Here is a 24384-nt window from a genome sequence, read left to right as displayed (position 1 = left end):
ATATTGTTTGTTTGTTTGTATGGTGTTTTTATGTTGCATAGGACCAATGGTTATTCAGCAACAAGGCCAACGGCTCCACGTGACTTCCAAACCACATCGAGAGCGAACTTCTATTCAAGGTTGCCAAGTGTAGGGACATGTCCCTACGCGTAGGAACACTGTGACATATATATGAAGCGTAGGGACGCCAGAATAAATTATGGCAACTTCATGATAATGTATAAAAGTAGCCTTTTTAAAAGATATCTTGTGCCCTACACTGTGACAGTAACGTAGCCATAGTACCAGAGACTTCTTTCACTCTTTATTAGAAATTATTACACAGAAGAAGAATCAAACAGGAAAACCAATTTTTACCGTTTCCGCTCATGAAAAAGCGATCTATACCTGAACGTTTCTTTCACAAGGAAAGCTTGTTCTCTGAGTACTGAGTAGTTTGATAAGTTTGTATTACACACATAAAAAGCAGTATCGCATTATGGTACGAGATAGTAAAAGATGACGTGGGCATATTTCATTTGCAGTTATAATAGAAATGTGTGATTATACAGTGATTTGTGTCGATGCTCTCGTGCTTGTAGTTGGCCTAATACTCGGCCTCTTACACTGTTCTGATTTAGGCTACTTTGCTTTAGATCTTATGTTAAATAAGAATGACTGAAGCTGGGCCAAGTAATCGTAAGGAAAAGAAGGCATAAAAGAGGCGAACTTTCGAAGGGTGGAAAATCTCCCAAGAAAACATGATTAAGAAAAGAGTAAATATTTCGTATTTAGTGAATTATATATTTATATATATATATATATATATATATATATATATATATATATATATATATATATATATATATATATATGTGTGTGTGTGTGTGTGTGTGTGTGTGTGTGTGTGTGTGTGTGTGTGTGCTATGTATGTATATATATACTTAGCATTTCAAATATGGAAATTCTTTTTTTTTTCGTGAATTTTTTAAGTAGTACAAGTGAAAATAAGATAATGCCATTTTCAGTATGAGAATATATTTTTGGACACATTACTTTTTCATTTATTTCTACTAATATTCATAAGTAAAACTATGTGCAAACTAATGTTTCTGGTCCATTATGCCATAAAAAAAAACGAAGTGACATTTTTCTGAAAATCCCTAGAAACAAAGGGACATTTCACATTTTGCGTAGGGATAAACTGGATACAGATGACCGATTGGCTTGGCAACACTGCCTCTATCACCGGAAATACACATCTAATACCTCAATGTAATGCCCGAGAATCGAAATCGCGGCCACCAAGGTGGCACGTCAAGACCATACCGATCACGCCACTGAGGCGCCAAACAACAAAAGATAACAAACGATATCTTTGATCCCAAAGGGTCACGACGTCCCTGAATCCATGTCTGATGGAGCGAAGACGAAACCGTTGCTTTCGCTTCTTTCGTTAATTTTTCCTCTCTTTTTAAATTCCATTTATTCAAACAGTTTGCTGTGTCAGTGACAACATTAAAAAGAAAATTAAATCATCTTCAATATAATATAAAAATATTAAGAATTATTTGTCAATGTCAGCTGAATTTAACATAAAAATTCAATATATTGAGAAATGTATCAAATAAAAGCACCAGCAGTCGCAGTTGAATGACCGAAATATGAATTATTCTTGCATTGACTGTTACTATTTTTTGAGGTGCTAATCTCCATAGCAGAGATCGAGCGCCTATAGAATTATTCTTCATCTCCCAAAGATATTGGGTGGGACATATATGTGTTAATTAAAGGGCAAAATATCCTAAGATTTTGGAATAGGAGGCAAACTTTCAGAAAAACTCTCATAACGCTTCTCATGACTCTCCGAGGGTCGCAGAGCAAATTTCCAACATTTATATATATATATATATATAATATATATATATATATTATATATATAGATATATATATATATATATATATATATATATATATCTATATATAACGTATATATATATCTATATATATATATATATATATATATATATATATATATATATAATATATATATGTGTGTGTGTGTGGTGTGTGTGTGTGTGTGCGTTTGATATAATAGAAATACCTAAATATTGAAGCCATTCAAGTATTCAGGGTGCATTTGTTGTATAAAAACACAATTTTCATTTTATCTTGATAGCATGTAATTCCATTGTTTTATCTTATTGATTTCAGGAAAATATGATTTAGTTGTACAATTAATACCGAATCCTATGATATGACCCAAATTTTCCTATCTTGTGTAAAGCTTGAGATTAATTGAAGAAATCTGAACATATTGCTAGTTTTCTAAGCTGCAGACGTAAATATGAGACATTGAGAGACTTCCCTACCTCCGGGTACCAGCCAATCAGAAGCCGCCAAACAAACGTCTCGTAGGCATAGGACTAGAACAGAAATCTACCTCAAGTGAAACGACTATAGTTGATGATTTAGGTCTAAACTAATTCGTACATTTCATCTACCTGTTATTATTTGTGTTGATATTGTTAATTATCTTTGCCCATTTTGATCATTTCGTTCATAGTCGTGTGTTTTATAACATATGTATTAGGTGATTATTGATGCACTTTTATCCAATGGGATTGATATTTGATGGAGCAAAGACGAATCCTTTGCCCTCCCTCTCTCTCTCTCTCTCTCTCTCTCTCTCTCTCTCTCTCTCTCTCTCTAAACTTCTTTTGTTCAAACAGTTCTGCTGTGTCAGTTATGAAATGAAATAGACAATTAATACTTATTAAATCGATTTTTAAAAAATAACAATTATTTTCCAATGTTAGCTGAATTTAGCATAGAAATTCAGTATATGGAGAAATATATGAAATAAAAACATGAGTAGTATTCGCAGTTCCCAGTAATGCACTCTGTGAAGCTCTTTTTTTTTGAGGTTTTAATCTCTGTAGAGCTTAAGCACCTATAGAATTGTTCTTTACAAGTTCACTTCCTACAGATCTTGGGTGGAGGTTGCAACTGCTGCGTGTGATTGAAAGGGCTACCCCACACATTTAAAGCGAAAATTCGTAAGATATTGGAAAATAATTCTCCGAGAGTTGCAGAACAAAATTACAACAATTAAGCACATATCAACGACGAGTAGTATTTGACAAGTTATTTTTCTCAGGATTTTTTTTTATTATAAAAAATGATATTTCTTAAATAGACTATCAGGTAACCCATCACCTCTGCAGGTGGCTGAGGGTGAGTGGGGCACAAAGTGTTTCCAATGCTTTGTAGGAGAAAAAGTCTTGATTCCAATACTTTGTAATTTGTCGTAGGAATCTGTAAACAGAGCAAGAAGGAAAATAGACTTTCTAAAACTTCAGAAGTCTAAAGCCATGGTAGCTAAGCGAATGGAAAAAAGCGGAAGAGAAACATATTCCAACTACGACTTATTTCGCGCCACAAATCCTTCCACCACCCACAACTAGGCCTATAACACTTAAATCATTGCTGATGAATGGAGCAAAGAAGGAGACGAGAAAAATATTTATCTTTAAAGTACTAGATAACTGACATCGTCTCACGTTAATTGTGTCCTAATTACTTTTTTTACGAACTAAAATAAAATTCTCTTAGTAGTCTGTAATTATAAGATTTACGGCTGCTATCTTTTAAGTAATGTGATATTAATCTATTTCTCACGGAATATCATTTTACATAAAATGTCGAACCTATTTTGATTATTGGTTGTGGTACAAAATAAATTTTGTACTAGAATAATCTAAAGTTTCCGATTGTGTGTATGACAATTTATTGTAAATTTGATGAATATCCAGTTACTCGTCATCTTTACTAAGAGGCGTTTATAGTTGCTTGAGTTTCATTTACCTGATTTATTAACATTTTGTTGCTTAAGCACCAGATCTACGTAATGAGCTCTTTTCACAAATACTTTTGCTTTATTAATCAGGTATGTATCCACCTGCGTTGTCACCTCCGGGGTAGGTACTTGTATCAAACATGGCGGAAGATCAATGGGACGCCTTGTTAAAATAGTACTAGCCCCTCGGGGATCAAAATTTTATATATATATATATATATATATATATATATATATATATATATATATATATATATATATATATATATATAATCCATTTCTTTATATTGCTTTATGTTAACAAACGATATCTTTGATCCCAAAGGGCCACGACCTCCTGGGATCCATATCGGATGGAGTCAAGACGAAACCGCTGACTTCGCTTCTTTCGTGACTTTTTTTCCTCTTTCCAAATTCCTTTTGTTCAAATAGTTTACTGTATCAATAACAAAACTAAAAAGAAAATTAAAACTTCCTGATATATAAAAAATTACGATTATTTTCCAATGACACCTAAATTTACATACATATTCAATATATAGAGAAATGTATCAAATAAAAACACGAGTAGTCGCAGCTGGCTGACAGAATTATCATTAGATTTTTCTCATTGACTTACTATTTTCGAGGTGCTCTTCTCTATAGCAGAGATCAAGAGCCATTAGAATTTTTCTTCACCTCCCTAATGGCCACCACACCCAAGCATTTTGAGCAACAGACTCGAAATAGAAAGGAATTATTCAGGCAAGAAGCATTTTACTTGTCAATAGGTAATATGTACCGATTCCATGTCGATCTGTATATTAAGTTTATTTTTCGTGAAGCTCTCTCCTCTATTATTCTTTTGCTTTTAGGATATATATATATATATATATCTATTATATATATATATATATATTATATATATATACACACACAAGATAGTATATATATATATATATATATATATATATATATATATATATATATATACCACACACACACACACACACACAACATGAGGCAGGTAGTTGCTAGAAACTTCATCAAGCAATCAAGTCGGAGAAGGACAGGCATTTCGAAATCAATGGCTTTATTATCACTGCCGACGTTTCTGAACAATAAGTCCCATTTTCAAGGCTAAAAAGACAAACAAATTTACATACATTAAAATGAATGATGCACAAAAAACGAAAATTAAAAATTACAGTGTCATATTATGATTAAAACAGAATAGAAGGCACACCTACATTTCAAGAAGAAAGAAAGTCCAGTGACAACGAAGGGCAACTTGGGGTCCCAGGATTACTCATGACAGATAAAGGGGCGTGGCAGAGAACTGGGAGTTCAACTGCAGAACAAGCTGTTTAATAAACAACGATCCCAGCACCGTTAGAAGTTGGTCATTCGAGTCCCTACCCAAAATATCAAAATCATCATATTTTTTTTGTTTACATTTAATTACGTATATTGGAGAATTCAGTGTTTGATATTTGACCCCTTTTCCGTAGCTAAGACCACGATGACAATCTTATTATCACCTTCAGCAACCTCTGTGTGCAACCGACATAGGTCCCCAAGTCACTTTATTTCTTCTTGTAATGTAGGTATGACTTCTATTTTGTTTTAATAATTTTATGACAATGTAATTTTTTTAATTTTTTATTTTTTTCTAATTTATTGTAATGTTTGTAAATTTGTTTGTATTTTTAGCCTTGAAAATGGGACTTGTTGTCCAGAAACGTCGGCAGTGATTATAAAGCCATTGATTTCGACATGCCTGTCCTCAGTTATTTTTGGGTTATCCTTTACTTTGCTGAATAGTGACTAAAATATCTGATATATTTTCTATTCCTTAAAATTGTGTTTTTACATTTCATACGAAGTCGAAATATGATATAAAGGCATTACACACACACACACACACACACACACACACACACACACACACACACACACACATATATATATATATATATATATATATATATATATATATATATATATATATATATATATATATATAATATATATATATATATGTAATGCCTTTATATCATAATTCGACTTCGTATGAAATGTAAAAACACAATTTTAAGGAATAGAAAATATATCAGGGATTTAGTCACTAATTAACAAAGTAAAGGATAACCCAAAAATAACTGACTGTTTTGCAAAGGAAAAATGAAACCATAAACAATAGTAGTTAAGAAAACGTAAGATATTTGTGTGAGAGAGAGATTTAGTGGCAAAAGAAATAAAAGACAATTGACGAAGCTATTAAAACATGAAAGCACCATTATAATAATCTATTCATAAACGAATGAAAAGGGAACCAGAAAGAGAGATTCCTCTTTGATGTAAAATGAAGACGACGAAAGAAACAAAAAAACATTACGATGTTATCAGAACCATAACACTCTTTAGTTGTCATGCCATTAAAAGGAAGACGAAAATTCAATTGTTAAAGTTTCTTGAAGTATTTCAATCGCTTATTTTTCTAATTAACTTCAAAGATATGGTATGTACACTGAGAGTATTTCCATATTTCATTGGTAAGAATATAAAGTATATATATATATATATATATATATATATATATATATATATATACTATATATATATATCTCTATATATATTATATATATATATATATATATATCTATATATATATATATATATATATATATGTGTGTGTTGTGTGTGTGTATATGAATAATTATCACATCGAACCGTGATCCATATATCAATTCAAGCTACAAATGTCCTGAATATCTAAATTCACTTTACCTCCCAAATGATATATTTTCTTTTCATATATGTACCGAAGGGGATTTTTTTTTTTTTTTTTTTTTTTTTTTGTTTTTTTTTTTTTTTTTTAGTTGATAATAATTTCGTCCCCCCATGGGATCGAACCACCGTCCAAGTGGACGGGGACGAAATCAGGACAGTCAGTGATGCTATCCAATCAGCCAACAGAGACGCTATAAAGTGCATATCAATTCTGACCTTACAAATCACCCTTGATCTCGGTGCTTTCGTATTAGAATCGATATGAAAACCCCGTCTACCATGTTAGCCAATTCGAGCGTTTGACAGCACGTAGTCTTTTGTTATGAATAATTATCACATCGAACAGTGATCCATTTATATATCAATTCAAGCTACAAATGTCCTTTAATATCTAAATTCACGTTTACCTTCCCAAATGATATATTTTCATATATGTACCGAAGGGGATTTTTTTTGTTTTTTTTTTGTTTTTTTTGTTTTTTTAGTTGATAATTATTATCAACTAAAAAAAAAAAAAACAAAAAAAAAAAATCCCCTTCGGTACATATATGAAAAATATATCATTTGGGAGGATAAAGTGAATTTAGATATTAAAGGACATTTGTAGCTTGAATTGATATATCAAATGGATCACGGTTCGATGTGATAATTATTCATAACAAAAGGCTACGTGCTGTCAAACGCTCGAATTGGCTAACATGGTAGACGGGGTTTCATATCGATTCTAATTACGAAGTACCGAGATCGAGGGTGATTTGTAAGGTCAGAATCGATATGAACTTATATCGTCTCTGTTGGCTGATTGGATAGCGTCACTGACTGTCCTGATTTCGTCCCCGTCCACTTGGACGGTGGTTCGATCCCATTGGGGACGAAATTATTATCAACTAAAAAAAAAAAAAAAAAAAATTCCCCTTCGGTACATATATGAAAATATATCATTTGGGAGGTAAAGTGAATTTAGATATAAAGGACATTTGTAGCTTGAATTGATATATAAATGGATCACGGTTCGATGTGATAATTATTCATAACAAAAGGCTACGTGCTGTCAAACGCTCGAATGGCTAACATGGTAGATGGGGTTTCATATCGATTCTAATTACGAAAGCACCGAGATCGAGGGTGATTTGTAAGGTCAGAATCGATAGAACTTATAGCGTCTCTGTTGGCTGCTTGGATATAGCGTCACTGACTGGTCCTGATTTCGTCCCCGTCCACTTGACGGTGGTTCGATCCCATGGGGGGTACGAAATTATTATCAACTAAAAAAAAAAAAAAAATCTCCTTCGGTACATATATGAAAATATTCATATTTGGGAGGTAAAAGTGAATTTCGATATTCAAGGACATTTGTACGCTTGAATTGATATACCCCCTATATATATATATATATATATATATATATATATATATATAATATATATATATATAAATATATATATATAATCAAAAGAAAAAACTGAAGATACAGTTTTCATTAGCTTTCGTTCATCCAATTTCGCATTTGTTTTTACTGAAAAGACATAATATCTCTATATTTACTCTAGTATATAAAAATACACTGGAAATTATATCATATAAGTTAAAACTGCAAAACAAAACAGTTCGGATACTTAAAAACACGATACATGTCCGAAGTAATTGGAATTTCTCAGATGGATTAGTTCATAGAGATCTGGTAGATAGAATGTGAATTTCTGATTTTAGTACTATGTATCACGACGACAATATTTACTCGTTTTGCTTCATGAACGGGGATATATTGCATTATCGTAAGTGGTTAATGCAATTATTTTAGTTTCTACAAACTTATGTTTGTATTCCAAAGCGATTAAAGTTAGTTGACGTCAATGGCACTCAATGTTGCGACGGCTAAGGTATCGTTGAACAAATCTAGTTGCATCCTCAAGAGCGTTTTCTATGATGTGAGGAGGAGCCCTGAAACTTCGAGCGGGAAAGCGCAAGTCACTGGATACCTGGCTAACGTAACGGATTTCACACTTTGATTACTTTGACGTTGACATGGATCGAATGCTAGTTGCTGTTTACAAAGCTACTGTCTTCAAACATAAATCTTAATCAAGGTTTAAGCAGCATGTCAGCTCAAAGATTTTCTGGCTATATGCTCCCATTACAAAGCAGTTTGTAGTAGCCTACAGCCCTACACGACTGCACTTCTTTGCCGCGAGGCTGAAAGATCTCCCACGATATAAAACTTTAATTGCCTGTGCAATACATATTGAGTTATTTGTGGTAATAAATATTTTTACTTAAGACAGCATTTTTCGTGAATGATTTGTGGATGAAACCTGATTTTCAAAAGTAAAGACTATATCAAGAAAGCAAGAATGACCGCACCCTGTGTCTAAAATTTTCCACGTCTTTTTACAATCTGTGAATGCTACGGCAACTGTCGAATGTAATCAAGATTAGGGTATGACTTTCTTAGAGAATTAACTTGAATATTATGGTCCTTCAAATTTTATCTAGCGTAGTGTAGCACAATCTTGGCAGTCATATCATATCGCACAAGCATAGGCCTATCGATAGAGATAATTCATTATATTTTCTTCTGCCTTTCCCCCGTCACAAGTCCGTCACCAGTACTATAACTCTCTCTCTCTCCACTTATAAAACCTACTTTAAAAATATATATATTACCACTCAATCTCCCAAAGAAAATATAATGAAATTAAGTAGTTATAAATAGGCCTCTCTCTCTCACTTTTAAAACACATTTGAAAAAATATTATCACTCAATCTCTCAAAGTAAATATAATGAATTAAGTATCTCTATCGATAGGCCTATGCTTGCGCGCTCTCTCTCTATCGTCATAATATTTCATTCTTTACTGCATTGTTCCTCCCAAATTTTAAAACCCTTTCTCTCATTGTTTAAGATCCGTCTTTAATTACGTATGAATTTTACGTCAGTTTAGTGTCAAACATTACTACTTATAAATAAAGTTTCACAGTCGGTTTTAAAAAAGGATGATCGATATTCTACCCTGAACTGACGTTACCAAACCAACATTAACGAATAATAAAGAGCCTGTTTCTACATTCAAGTATAAATGATTATAGGACCTCAACAGAATCTTTATGGAGTAAAGTTGATGGAAATCTAGAAAGCAACAAACGCTATGATTTTGAAGCTCCGCCCGCTTTCAGAAGTTGCCAGGTGTGGCATTATTGAACAATAGCTATATGTCCAAAGATTTAAAAATCTGTATCTTAAGTTTCCTTGTCGAGTGTACACACACACACACACACAAACATATATATATATATATATATATATATATATATATATATATATATATATATACATATATATATATATATATCTATATATATATATATATATATATATATATCATATATATATAATATAATATATATCTATATATATATATATATATATATATATATAAAGATATATATATATATATATATATATATATATATATATATATATATATCTTATAATATATATATATATATATATAATATAATATATATATATATAGATATATATATATATATATATATATATATTAATATATTATCTATATGTATATATATATTAGATATAATATAGATATTAGATATAATATATGATATATTATCTATAATATATATTAGATATATATTATATATTAATATATATATTATATATATATTCTTATATATATATATTATATATCTTATATATATATACTTATAATATTATATATATTTATAATATATTATAATATATAATATATGTAGATATATATATATATATATATATATATAATATCATATAGTAATAATAAGAGAAAACTTAAATGTTGGAATTTTGCTCTACAACTCTCTGAAAGTCATTCTAAGTGTTATCAAATTTTTTCTGAACGTGTGACTCTTATTCCAAAACCTTACAATTTTATTGTTCCCAATGCGTAGGTGGGGTGGTCCTTTAATTCGCACACAAATGTCCCACCCAATCTCTTTAGGAGGCAAAGAACAAATCTATAAGCGCTTGATCTCTACTATAGAGATTAGCACCTCAAAAATAGTAACAGAAGATGCAATCCAATCGTATATTCCCGTCCGCCAGCTGCGACTACTCATGTTTTTATTTGATATATTTCTCCATATTTTGAATTTTTATGTTAAATTTAGCTGACATTGAAAAATAATCCCTAATTTTTCATATTACATTCTAGAAGTTTTAATTGTCTTTTTAATTGTGTTATTGACACAGCAAACTGAACAAATGGAAGTTAAAAAGAGAGGAAAAAGTGAAGAAAAAGTGAAGGCAACGGTTTCGTCTTCGCTCCATCAGACATGGATCCCAGGACGTCGCTCGTGGCTCTTTACGATCAATATCGTTTGTTATCGTTTGTTGTTTAGCTCCTCAGTGGCGTGATCAATATGGTCTTGACCTGCCACCTCGGTGCCCGCGAGTTCGATTCTCGGGCATTCCATTGAAGCGTTAAGGGCCCCATAGACGTTACGATCGCCGGATCCGTTTATCTGAATCGAAGTAAATCTCACTGTCTATGGGGTGATCGTCCGACCAAAAGTGGGCGGAGTCCGTCGACCTCTCCGACCAACTCGCAACCTGCCGTGGCATCCGATTTAGTTCAGGTGGCCCGAAGCCTCCACGTCTATGGCGTGATCTGAAGATTTACTTCAGTTTCAATGAGACGCTGAAGCGGCAACATGGCAGCTACGTCCACAGATAATGAGTTCTGGAGGAGTTTATTGAACGTCGTAGGAGAGCGAAATTAGGCTTATGATAAATTAGTTTGGAAAATTATTGAAGGATGATATATATATATATATATATATATATATATATATATATATATCTATATATATATATTTATATATATGTTGCATCTTGAATAGTCTAATGGCATATACGGTAGTTTAGTGTACAGTAGGTCTATGATCCGTTAATGCAGAAAAGGCACTTGTAAACCTACGGTTCTGCAGCCAAAGGTGAAGTGTACAATTTAAACAACTCTTGTTACTACAAAAATTTTTAGTTTGCACGTGGAACACTGAAATATTATTGAATATATGGTCATAGACTTTTATTTTATTTTTATTTATGTAAAATAACAATGTAATTTAAACAATAGTACTACACGCACACACACACCAAGTGATATATATATATATATATATATATATATATATATATATATATATATATATATATATATATATGCACCATACATACACATGTGTGAGTATATTATGTATATATTTACGTATTGCGTTTGTATGCTATATCATTTTGTATTAGTAGTATTGTTGTTTAAATTACATTGTTATTTGTCGCACAAAATACTTTGAATAATATTTAAATTTTCCTTGTCTAAATAAAAAAAAAATTGTGTAGAAAAGATCTGAAATTTGTATTCTTACTTGGGGTACAGAACCGTAGGTTTAAGAGCCTATTCTGCTTTAACGGAACTGTAGACCTACTGTACCTACACCAGGCTGTATACCACTAGAATATGAAAGATGCTGTGTATGCAACATAGTTACTGTTTACCTTTGTAAATTCGTGTTGCATAACTTGAATAATTGCTTTACATGTGTCTGGGATTGTTATGCCCCAAGGAACGACTTGTAGCGTGTAAGCGAAGTGTGTCCAGCAACCTCTCCTACAAAGATTTTGGTTGTGTGTGTGTGTGTTTTTTTGTATTGTATGCAATAATTCCATGTCGGTCTGCTCCTCCAGGTAATCGAACCAGTCACCAGGGCAAAGTTTCAAATAATTAGATAAACAATGTGGGATAATTCATTTCGTTTTTTCAACCATAGTTCAATTCAGGATCTCCTTTGTCGCTGGGGATTTCTAGTTTCAGCTGCAGTCTATAGCGTCATCACTGAGCGGAGCGGCCATTCCTCACTCTGCCAGGTTTCAGCAAACTGAAGTGAATCTGAAAGTCTATGGGCAACACAGATGCCGGAGACAGAACGGAACCTGATCCGCCGGTCGTGACGTCTATGGGGCCCTTTAGAGATGTGTATTTCTGGTGATAGAAGTTCACTCCTCGATGTGGTTCGGAAGTCACGTATAGCCGTTGGTCCCGTTGCTGAATAACCGCTGGTTCCATGCAACGTAAAAATACCATACAAACAAACAAACAAACAGACAATATCGTTTGTTAATATATAGCAATATATTGAAATGGATGTATAAAATATTTTGATCCCCGAGGGGCTGGTACTAATTGAACACGGCGTCCCATTGATCTTCCGCCATGCTTAGTACAATATGCAGCAAAACTCGAGTGACCTGATTTCAGTGATTTTCGTTCAAAAACTGACTAACTGGCAACTCTTACCTTCTTCACATTTCTAATGACGCTAAATTGCAAGGGCGAAACATTTAGAAACTTTGCTCAAAAAAAGATACAGTTCACTTAGCATGGTTTTATAGTATAATGCTATATTTTTTTTTTTTTTTTAATCAAAATATCAGCTAGATCATTAGAAAAACATTAACACCTTAATTTTTAATTATGATAAATATGAAAATACGTAAATACTTAACGAATTTTACTTTTTAGCCATCATAGTAGTTTATTTAATATAAAGAACGTATCGGAGATGTAGTTGTGGGCGTGGTCTAACATGACGTCAACTGTGGTCATTTGCCAAACATGGTTGGAGCAGCCCGACAGCCACCGGAAACGTCACCCCCAACAAGGAGAGCTATAGTTGAGCTGCATCTCGCCAGATTTTCAAAAAAAGATATAGCTAATCGTTTTAATATCAACAAGACAACTGTGTAAAGTTGGCTAAAACGATACAACGACGGAGAAGGATTGAAAAGCCATCCTAGATCTGGGAGACCCCGCTGCACAACCGCAGAAGAAGACGAAGTGTTAATTAACTATATAACTGAACACCCGTTTTCGTCATCATTTTCAGTGAAACGAGAAACAAGTATACAAACATCAGTTGACACTGTAAGTCTTACAGTGTAAGACGTCGGTTTCGAGAAGCTGGTCTTCTATGTAGGAAACCTGCGCTCAAGCCTCTACTTACACAGACTCATATGGACCATCGTCTCGGGTTTGCGCTCGAATATCTGTCCAAGAACGAGCTGTTTTGGGAAACTGCTATATTTTGTGACGAGAAGACCTTTTGCAACGCCCAACAGGGAAGACTGCACTGCTGGCGTCCAGGAAAAACCAGGTTATGAACGTTTACTTATTTTGCCTTATATATTTTTACGTGGTAGCCTAGGTGTGATATACTTTGTATTATAGGCCTAGTCTCTATATATGCTAAAGCTTCAATGAATAATAATTCCTTTTACACAGGTTTTCAAACCTGCTGACAAATATCTTTAATGGAAGTTACGATGTAATAAGGGAGAAATAATGCAAGAGAAGATATAAAGTAATTTGAGCTAGGGTGGGAGTTGGGAATTGTCATTACTGAGGAAGCAGTTTAAATACCTATAAAATCCCGCCTCCACTTCGAAGTGTTGCTTGGCGGGAAACCAGTTGCAGAGGAAGTATACTATTAGGCCTACAACCAAAGATTTCTTTCAATTATTTCACTGTAAAACTAAGTCAGGCAGAAAATACAACTGAGGTAGCTGTTTCTAATATTTAAAATGATCTGTAATTGTATATTATCATCTAATAGAGGAAAGAAGGCGAAAAAGGTATAATTTGGCTAAATAAGTTTTGGTTAAATGGATATTAAAGAACTGTCTCGCGGAGAAGAAAATTCAAATAGGCCTATACATATTTGTGGATATATATATATATATATATATATATATATTATATATATCTCTATATATATATATACTATATATATATATCTATATATATATATATCATATATATATATATATATATATATATATATATATATATATATATATATATGTGTGTGTGTGTGTGTGTGTGTGTGTATATATATATATATATATATATATATATATATATATATATATATATATATATATATATATATATATATATATATATAAAGTGTTTTTTTGCCACGAAGGAAAAAATGAAAAAAACGAGTTAGCGAGTACTTTCGGTCCATATAGGACCGAAAGTACCTGGCTAACTCGTTTTTCATTTTTTTCCTTCGTGGCAAAAAAAAACCTTTATTTATATAAGCATCACGTTTTTATATACTTCATGATTCAAGTTTATTTTCTATATATATATATTATATTATATAATATATATTATAACTAATAGAATATTATATAATTATTATGCTATATATATAGTTTTTTAGTAGAATAACCTTATAGTGTTTTCTTAACATTGCACTTCAAGTCTTAAAAGTTATAAGTTCTGTGTTAGAGCAATATTACTGAAAGTATGGCTTAAAAAAAGCGCCAGTCCTTTTTTTTTAATCCATAACATCTATTGATGAGAGCAAGAACTGCATTTAAAATAGTTTCTTTAATATTTAAAAGTAAGCCCACTGTCATTGTTTCTCTCCGAATATCTGTAAATTTATATTTTCTCTAAATCCTTCTCTCTATTTTTTTTTCAGATTTAAGGATAAATATGTCGAACCAAATCGACGAAGTGGGAGGAATCCAACCGCAGGCCTTTGGGGTTGGATGGCGTCTTGCGGACCAGGTGCTTTAGTGCCAATCCATGAGCGATTAAATGGCAGGGCAGTATGTTGACGAGGTGCTGATTCCATCTGTTAGGATGCTACTGATTCCGGAACCGTTGCCCATATTCTTGGTAATGGACAACTCCTCTGTTCATAATAGCATGCCAATGAGAAAATGGTTACAGCAGCATCCAGAAGTTATTCGGATCGACTGGCCTGCAAAATCTCTTGATCTCAATCCCATTGAAAATTTGTGGGCCATTATGACAAAGGAATGGGATGTCTCCGTTCTGAATAGTAAACAAGCCATCATAAGCCATTGCTTGTCAGTGTTGGAGTCTTTGCGTGGGGAAAATATTTGCAGTAGACTGGTTGGTTGATAGTATTCCTAGACGGCTTAATTCGGTAATAGACAACCTAGGCTCACATACTAAATATCAATCAACCCTCTCTCTCTCTCTCTCTCTCTCTCTCTCTCTCTCTCTCTCTCTCTCTCTCTCTCTCTCTCTCCCTGTATGTATGTATGTGTAGCTATATATGTATGACGTGTTTTAAAAGACGAAGTTGTGTTTACTCTATTTGTTCTGCTGGAATTAGTATTTTATTTTTCACAGGCACCTATGTATTTCATAGAATTATACGTATTTTTTAAAAACAATTAATTAATAATTGGTATAACCATTTACTTAACCTATGCCGTTTTTATTATCAATCTTATTCATTATTTGCTACTTGGTTTATTAATGCCTTTACTAAGTTACATTTCTTGAGATCTACCTAAGATTTCATTAGACCCAACTGGTAAAGGGTGCATAGTGGCCCGCCAATGGCTTAGCTTGCCTTACCCCTAAGCCAAGTGCACTTCGCGCTTCTCGATTATATCATTCTTATTAAGCCTACAGGCCTATGAAGAAAATAAAGTCAATAGCATTGGCCTAGACATTATTGTTTATAATACGTTGCAGTTGTCATTCTGTAGAATCTGCACTCAACAGTTGTAGCTGATATTATCCGACCTGATTACTGTCTTCCATTCCTAAATTAAAAGTAAAATAATATAAATTAATTGTATTTCCAATAGCGAAGATTACTCTTCACCTCGCTTATTTATTCATTTATTTTTTATTTACTTTTCTTCAAACTGAAGAAACTCCTCGGGAGACTAGACTTATGTAGCACTGGCTATAACCTAAGCCTAAGCCATAATTTATTGCAAGTATCGAAATCATGATACTGACTAACATTTGCGTTATACACAAAACTACAAAAGCGAAAAGTAATAACTTCGAATTCATATCCCAAATGCCTCCTCAACTTTTCTCTTGCATCCATCGCGATGTCCTCTTTCACAGTGCCCAGACTGACGATTCCACGACTCATGGGTGAGCTGAGGTTTTCATGCTAAAGTAACGTATTTAGTTTTCGTTCAAAAATATTGTAGCGTGAAATATTTTTGGTTTTCAGGTTCCAATATATTTCAATGATAAGATTCTATATAACAAGTGACCAACTTTTATTCATACATACACGTTTATAAAATATGAGATTTAATACTAAGTGGCAACTTGAGAACAACGCTTGTCCAGTACAAAAATAAAAAAAAGTAACACGAGTTTTGCTGCATACTGTACTAGAACAAGCTAAAGTTTCCGATTACGTGTAACGCAATTTATTGTTAGGATGAAGAAAATAAATACGGATAGTAAAGTGTCTCAGGGAGCATTTCAGCTCAGTCAACATTTTGTTTTACCGTGAAATTAAAATTTGACTTATGTCAGTATATCACGATGGTGTGATTTTATTTTTCTATTGTTCTCGCTTTAGCATTTTCAAGTAAATTTTATGAATATTCAGTTACTCGTCATCTGTAGTAGCAGGCGTCTATAGTTGCTAGAGTTTTATTCATCTGATTTATTAACTTTTTGTTCCTTAAGTACCAGATCTACATAATGAGATCTTTTCACAAAGACTTGTACAGCTTTATTAATCCGGTATGCATCCACCTTCGTTGTCACCTCCGGGGTAGGTGTCAGGGCTGCCAATTTCCACACTAAGCAAATACACGCTCGGTCTTAGACAGTTGCCAGGTATGCAATATATTCGACTTTATCGAACTCTGATGAATGTATAAGTTGTTTATCGTGATTTTGTAAGTACTCCAAACTTGGCGGTATGAATTCCCAACCAGTACCATTTTTTATTAACTGATAAATAAGGATAGAAACTGACCCTTTCCATGTTTAGCTCATATTGTTTAAACATTTAGTTAGATTTTTATTCTTTTTACGAGAGGACAAAAGAAGCAAAACTTCTCAACAACTGTCGGTGCTCCTTTAATCTGATGATGAAAAACTGAAATGAAACTTATCTATTTTGACCATGAATAAAAGTAACATAGGTGTTTTACAACAAGTTTATATATAAGGCATCTTGATCACATCATCGTAATGAAATATAATGATAAATTTATAATGATGTTCAATCCGGCATCATTGCCATAAATATAATGAATAGACCTATATCTTGGGCCAACTAACACTTTTGGTTATATGATCGCAAGTGAACTTAAGAAAATAATTATCACTGTATTTTATCATTGCAATTACATAATTACAATCACTTTCACAAAGAATTAAAGCTGCAAATGTAATAGTAAGCACCAGTGTTATAACTGTTTTATTTTTTAGAGTAAAGTAAACTGGCAAACGTATCCTGGACCTTGGCTAATGTACTGAACCATTTAATTTTACATGAGGATTTTATTAACACTGCATTATACAATTTCTCACTTTTATCGTTGTTATACATATAGTCATTCACTTAGGGCAATATCAACTGACAACGAAATCATGAGCGCTATCATCTATACTGGTAAACTAGGCTTATGATTGTTGCTAAGGTCTTACGTTGTACGAATTACAGTTATGAAATCATTAAAGCCCGCTCCTTTCAAAAGTTTATGTCACCGCAGTTGTAGAATAACCAAACTGATTATACAGGCACATTAATCATTTTCACAAGCAAAATTGCAATGTGTATTGCAAAGCTGTAAAGTGCATCGCTGAAGAATAATTTGCTACCAAATGCCTCGAGGTATGAATGTATGCATATAATTCACGAAGTTTTCAAGAAAATATGCCATCAAAATTAGCAAATTAAGAATACTCTCTAGTATTATGAAAATGAATAAATGTATATTTGTTGAGGACCAGATTGGAAATAATTTTGGATAGGTAAATGAGGCTGGTTGGAGCTGGAGCCAGCCAGTTCGTACGGTCAGGATCTAGCTTATATTATAGGTCTTGGTTTGTAGTTTGCACATGAATCAACGGTCAGCGTTATGCATCTGATAAACATCCAAACGCATCCACAAATCAAAAAGGATAAAACTAATTATTTATTTTTATGGATGTTTGTGTGTGAGACTTATAAAAGAGAATAGTAAAAAATTTTCATAACTTATTATAAGATTTTAACTAGCATACGCTTTTAAATAAAAAGTGTGGAAATTTTTACGTGTGGATTCCACACTCCACACCTAATCACAATGTGGACAAGATAAGCCGTATTAGTGACGTCATTTCCACACTTCGGCAGCCCTAGTTGCAACCTCCACCCAAGATCTGTAGGAAGTGAACTAACTAGTGAAGAACAATTCTGTGGGTGCTTAAGCTCTATAGAGAGTAGCACCTCAAAAATAGTGATTCATGTACCCATGATTTAGGAGTGTATTACTGAGAACTGCGACAACTACTCATGTTTTTATTTGATATATTTCTCCATATACTGAATTTTTATGCTAAATTCAGCTAACATTGGAAAATAATTGTTATTTTTTTGAAAATTATATTTAATAAGTTTTAATTGTCTATTTCATTTAATAACTGACAGCAGCAGAACGTGTTTGAAGAAAAGAAGAAGTTGAGAGAGAGAGAGAGAGAGAGAGAGAGAGAGAGAGAGAGAAGAGAAGAAGCGGGGACACAGGTTTCGTCTTTGCTCCATCAGACATGAATTCCATTGGATAAAAATGCATCAATAATCACTTAACACGTATGTTATAAAAAAAATACATTATAAACGAAATTATCCAAATGGGCGACGACAATTAACAATATCAACACAAATAATAATAGGCAGTATGGAATGTAGGAAAGAATAATTAGTTCTAGGCTTAAATCATCAACTATTGTCTGTTCACTTCAGGTAGATTTCTGGTTAGATCCAATGCCTACGAGACGTTTGTTTGGGGGCTTCTGATTGGCTGGTACCGAGAGGTAGGCAGCTCTCTCGATATCTCATATTTTCGACTGTAGATTAGAAAAACTATTGATATGTCTATATTTATTTTATTTCACGTCTTGCACAAGATAGGAAGGTAATACACACACACACACACACCCCACACAAAACACCACACACATAAAATCACGCTGAATATTCTGGTGCTTTTGGATTTTAGATGTGTGTTATATGAGATGAGGAAATTAGGAATATGTCTTATTACTTATTACGTTGCGGATCATCTGGCTTCTGAGAAGACTTTTAGTGCAACTGCTTACTTAATCCACTCGCTTACCTGGCACAATGGGATCACGACCTGTGATTAAGGCCTATCTCTCTCTCTCTCTCTCGCTCTCTCTCTCTCTCTATCTCTCTCTCTCTCTTTCAGTTAGTGTGTCGAACGATTTATGTTTCATTATCAAAATTAGATAGACAATTAAAACCTCATAAGGAAAATATAAAAAAAATTACGATTATTTTTCAACAATGGTTAAATTTAACATAAAAGCTCTTTGTATGAGAAAAACAATAAATACTCCTGTATGGTGATCGTTGCGTTTTATCAACCCATATAGCTACGACCAGAACTGGCTTCAATTTTATTTTTGCGGTGCTAAACTCGGAAAGAGCACAGGCACTAAAACTATTACAAATCATAATACAATCTAGCGTTCAGTATTTATATATATATATATATATATATATATATATATATATATATATATATATATATATATATATATATATATATATATATATAAAAATCCCAGGTCGTGTCCCCTGTGCCAGGTAAGCGAGTGGAGTAAGTAAGCAGTTGCACTAAAAGTCTACTCAGAAGCCAGATGATCCGCAACTTAATAAGACATATTCCTAATTTCCTCTTCTCATATCACACACATCTAAAATCTGAAAGCACCAGCATATTCAGGGTGATTTTATTCTATGAAAACACAAGTTTTATGTCATCTTGATCGCATGAATGATGCAAAATCCGATAATAAGTAAAAACTCTTGGTGATTCCTTTTTGTTTTATCTCATTGGTTGCAGGTAATTAAGATTCAGTTGTACAATTAATAACGAATCGTTTGGTATGACCGAAACTTTCCTATCCTGTGCAAAACTTGAGATAAATGAAGAAATAAAAACATATTGCTAGTTTTCTAATCTGCAGACGAAAACATGAGACTGTCGAGGCGCCTACCTCCCGGTACCAGCAAATCAGAGGCCTCCAACCGAACGTCTCGTTGGAATAGTTTTCAACCAAAAATCTACGTTAAGTGCATCAGCCATAGTGAAGAACAGTTTTATAGGTGATTAACCTCTAGAGATTAAAACCTCAAAAATAACAATTTTAGAAATGGTGATGGATACCAGATCAGGATGCGTCCCTGCAAACTGCGACAACTACTCTTGTTTTTTTTATTTCATACATTTTTCCATTTAGTGAATTTTTATGCTAAATTTAGCTAACATTGAAAAATAATTGTTAGTTTTAATAAAATATCTTCAAGAAGTTTCGATTGTCTATTTCATTTTATAATTAACACAGCAGAAGTGTTTGAAAAGAATGTAATTTAAAAAGTGAGGAAAAAAAATATTAGGAAAGTGGCGAGGCCAAAGGTTTCGTCTTCGCTCCATCAAATATCAATCCCGTTGGATAAAAATGCATCAGTAATCACTTGATACGTATGTTATAAAACAAAGTATAAACGAAATTATCAAAATTGGCAAAGATAATTATTAATATCAACACAAATAATAATAGGCAGTATGAAATATACAACTGAGTAGTTAGTTATAGGCCTAAATCATGAACTTGTATATTAAACTTCAAAGGAAATTTAAATATACTACCATAAACTGTAATTCTAACTGGTATGGGCATAAATATTCGCAGGTATAACCAAATAATTCTTTGGTATTTCCTAGGTATTAAGATTCATGTGGAATATTTCACGTGAATATTACTTGCATAGCCTACATTCAACATGTGTATAATTTAAGTTCATAGGTATAGTTATCTGTAGTTTGAGACAAAATAATTCACTGGTATAATGATATTCATGTGGAGCATATCAGGGAAATGTTACAGACAAAGCCTAGATAAAACATGTAGCCTATATATAACAGAAGCTAAGCTAGGCCTATTCATAATTTCAACAGGTAACCTAGGCCTATATGCTAAATTCAACAATCATATACTGTTATCACAACATGCCTAAACTATATATAAATCTTATTCCCTAAATTACAGTGTGGGGTATTCTATGGTAGACTACTAGATAAAATGTAATCTAGAATCCTTCAGGATGATTATGAAATTCCAATGGTAAATATAATATATAAAAATAGGTAGCGATGACTGTCTCTTGGAGGAATTATGATTGTCTGAGAACTTCCTTTCAAAATATCTCCTCTGAATCTTTTATCTCCTTCTCAAACACCCTGCTCTCTTTTTCTCTCTCCCTCCAATTTTTTTTATAAGATATTATCCTTTACTATTTTATGAGTCTGTCTGTCTGTCTGTCTCTCTCTCTCTCTCTCTCTCTCTCTCTCTCTCTCTCTCTCTTCACTAGGTCTAACCGAATATAACTTAAATTCTGTGATATGCGGGTTAATTGGATAGGTTATAATCTCATTTATATCCTCGCTACATACATCTTTGATTAATAATATCCTTTTCTTAAGGAAAATCAAATATATTAAAAAATAACCCAACACTTCCTTATCTCAGTAATATGGTCATAAAATTATCAGTTATATTCAAACTTCTTGAAATCCTCGCTCATCTCAGTGACATTTTATTATAAAATAATATATTCAAAATTCTCCCGAACCTTGCATAGCTTGGTATGGTAATGAGGAAATATCGTCAGCCTCTGTCTTTATGAGGAAAAATGATTATGAACTCTGTTACTCCTTTCTCGTCACTAGGGTAATTCTAATTCTAACTTTCTGTTACGATGTCTCGTTTTCCCACATATCAATAACTTCAAGGTAAAGTTCGCGAAGCGTTTCGTCCCGTCGCTTTTGTTGAAAAGCGCTCTTCGTTTTTTTTTTTTTTTGTTTTTTTTTTTTAGCACCAGTTTTCTTCTTCCCTTTTTTTATTTTTTTTTTTTTTTATTTCTTGGGGACAAAGTCATCATTCGGTTCCTTGTCTAACTTTGGGCTTCACCAGTGAGACCTGTTATCTTCTCTCGAGACACAAGTCGCTTCTTATCTGCAGCATATTGTACATTTATCCCAACATTCTCCATTTTTTAAATTTTTATTTTTAAATTACATCAAATCATTGCAAAGTTCAATGAATTGTGTTCTCGGTAATGAAATCCCGAAAAGAGAAATTAGAATGATATCCGCAGTTGTCATTACCATCAAATTGATCAAAACTGTTTCTGTATCCATTGTTATGGATGGTTTGATGTAGCTACTTGAGATTAGATAAGTATTATATGGTTTCCGTTCATTTATGTCGAGACAAAAAGAGAATGTATATTTCGCAGGAAAAAGTATTACGTGCACTTATTTCAACAACATGAACAGTCGTATACAGGCTCAGTTGATGTTAACTGTCCTGTACCCTTTCAAAGTCATTTAGAAAAAAAAAGATAAGAATGGAACGAAGAGATCCATGATAGGTTGCGAAGGCATAAGTCAACAGAAACTGGTTAGAATTGTAGGTTCAGCAAAATAGCGCTTATTTGCCCTTAGACTTGGTTAGTATTTTCCTGTTATTGCCGAATGAGTGAGAGATGAGAACTTTACTGGATCCAGACAAGAAACTGTTGCTTTTTTTTAAGTAATTACGAATCTCTCAGAAATTTGATTATAAGCTTCACGGCTTCTATCTTTCAAATAATGTGAACTTAGTCTTTATCGTGGGATATTTCATATAAAAAGTCGAACATAGTATATTGATCGCTAGTTCTGGTATATAATTTTCCTTATACAAGAATAAGCTAAAGTTTCCGATTATGTGTAATGAAATTTATTGTTAGGATGAAGAAAGCAATTACAAATATTAAAGTGTCTTAGAGGGCATTTTAGCTCAGTCAACATTTTGTTTTATCGTGAACTTAAAATATGCTGACTTATGTCAGTATATCACGATGGTGTGATTTTATTTCTCTATTGTTCTCACTTTAGCATTTTCAAGTAAATTTTATGAATGTCCAGTTACTCGTCATATTAAGTAGCAGACGTCTATAGTTGCTAGAGTTTCATTCAACGATTTATTAACTTTTTGTTCCTTGAGCATCAAATTCACGTTCGCGTCACCTCCGGGGTAGATTCACAGTTTTATGTCTAGGCCAATGCTCTACGACGCTCCTGATTGGTTAGTTGATAAGCCAATCACAGGGCTGGAAACTCTCAGTCTCTTGAGAGAGTTCACATGGGTAGGATCTATGTTCCACCTCTCCTGAGGGACACGTCTTTCAGGAGAGGTGGAACATGCGCCCTGGCAATGTGAACTCTCTCGAGAGACTGAGCATTTCCAGCTCTGTGATTGGCTTATCAACAGCCAATCAGGAGCGTCGTAAGGGACGGGGGCTAGACATCAGATGCACGGTTGATGTGAATCTACTATAGTACTAAATATGGCGGATGATCAATCGGACCCCGTGTTCAATAAATACTAGCCCCACGGGGATTAAAATATTATATACACCCATTTCTATATTGCTATATATTACAAACGATATTGTTTGTTTTTTTGTTTGTATGGGGTTTTTACGTTGCATGGAACCAATGTTAATTCAGCAATGGGACCGACGGCTTTACGTGACTTCCGAACCACATCGAGAGTGAAGTTCTATTACCAGAAACACCTCAATGGAATGCCCGAGAATCGAACTCGCTGCCACCGAGGTAGCAG

This window comes from Macrobrachium nipponense, chromosome 32 (assembly GCF_015104395.2).
Source record: "Macrobrachium nipponense isolate FS-2020 chromosome 32, ASM1510439v2, whole genome shotgun sequence".
Lineage (NCBI taxonomy): Eukaryota > Metazoa > Arthropoda > Malacostraca > Decapoda > Palaemonidae > Macrobrachium > Macrobrachium nipponense.
This window is presented reverse-complemented; position numbering follows the sequence as displayed.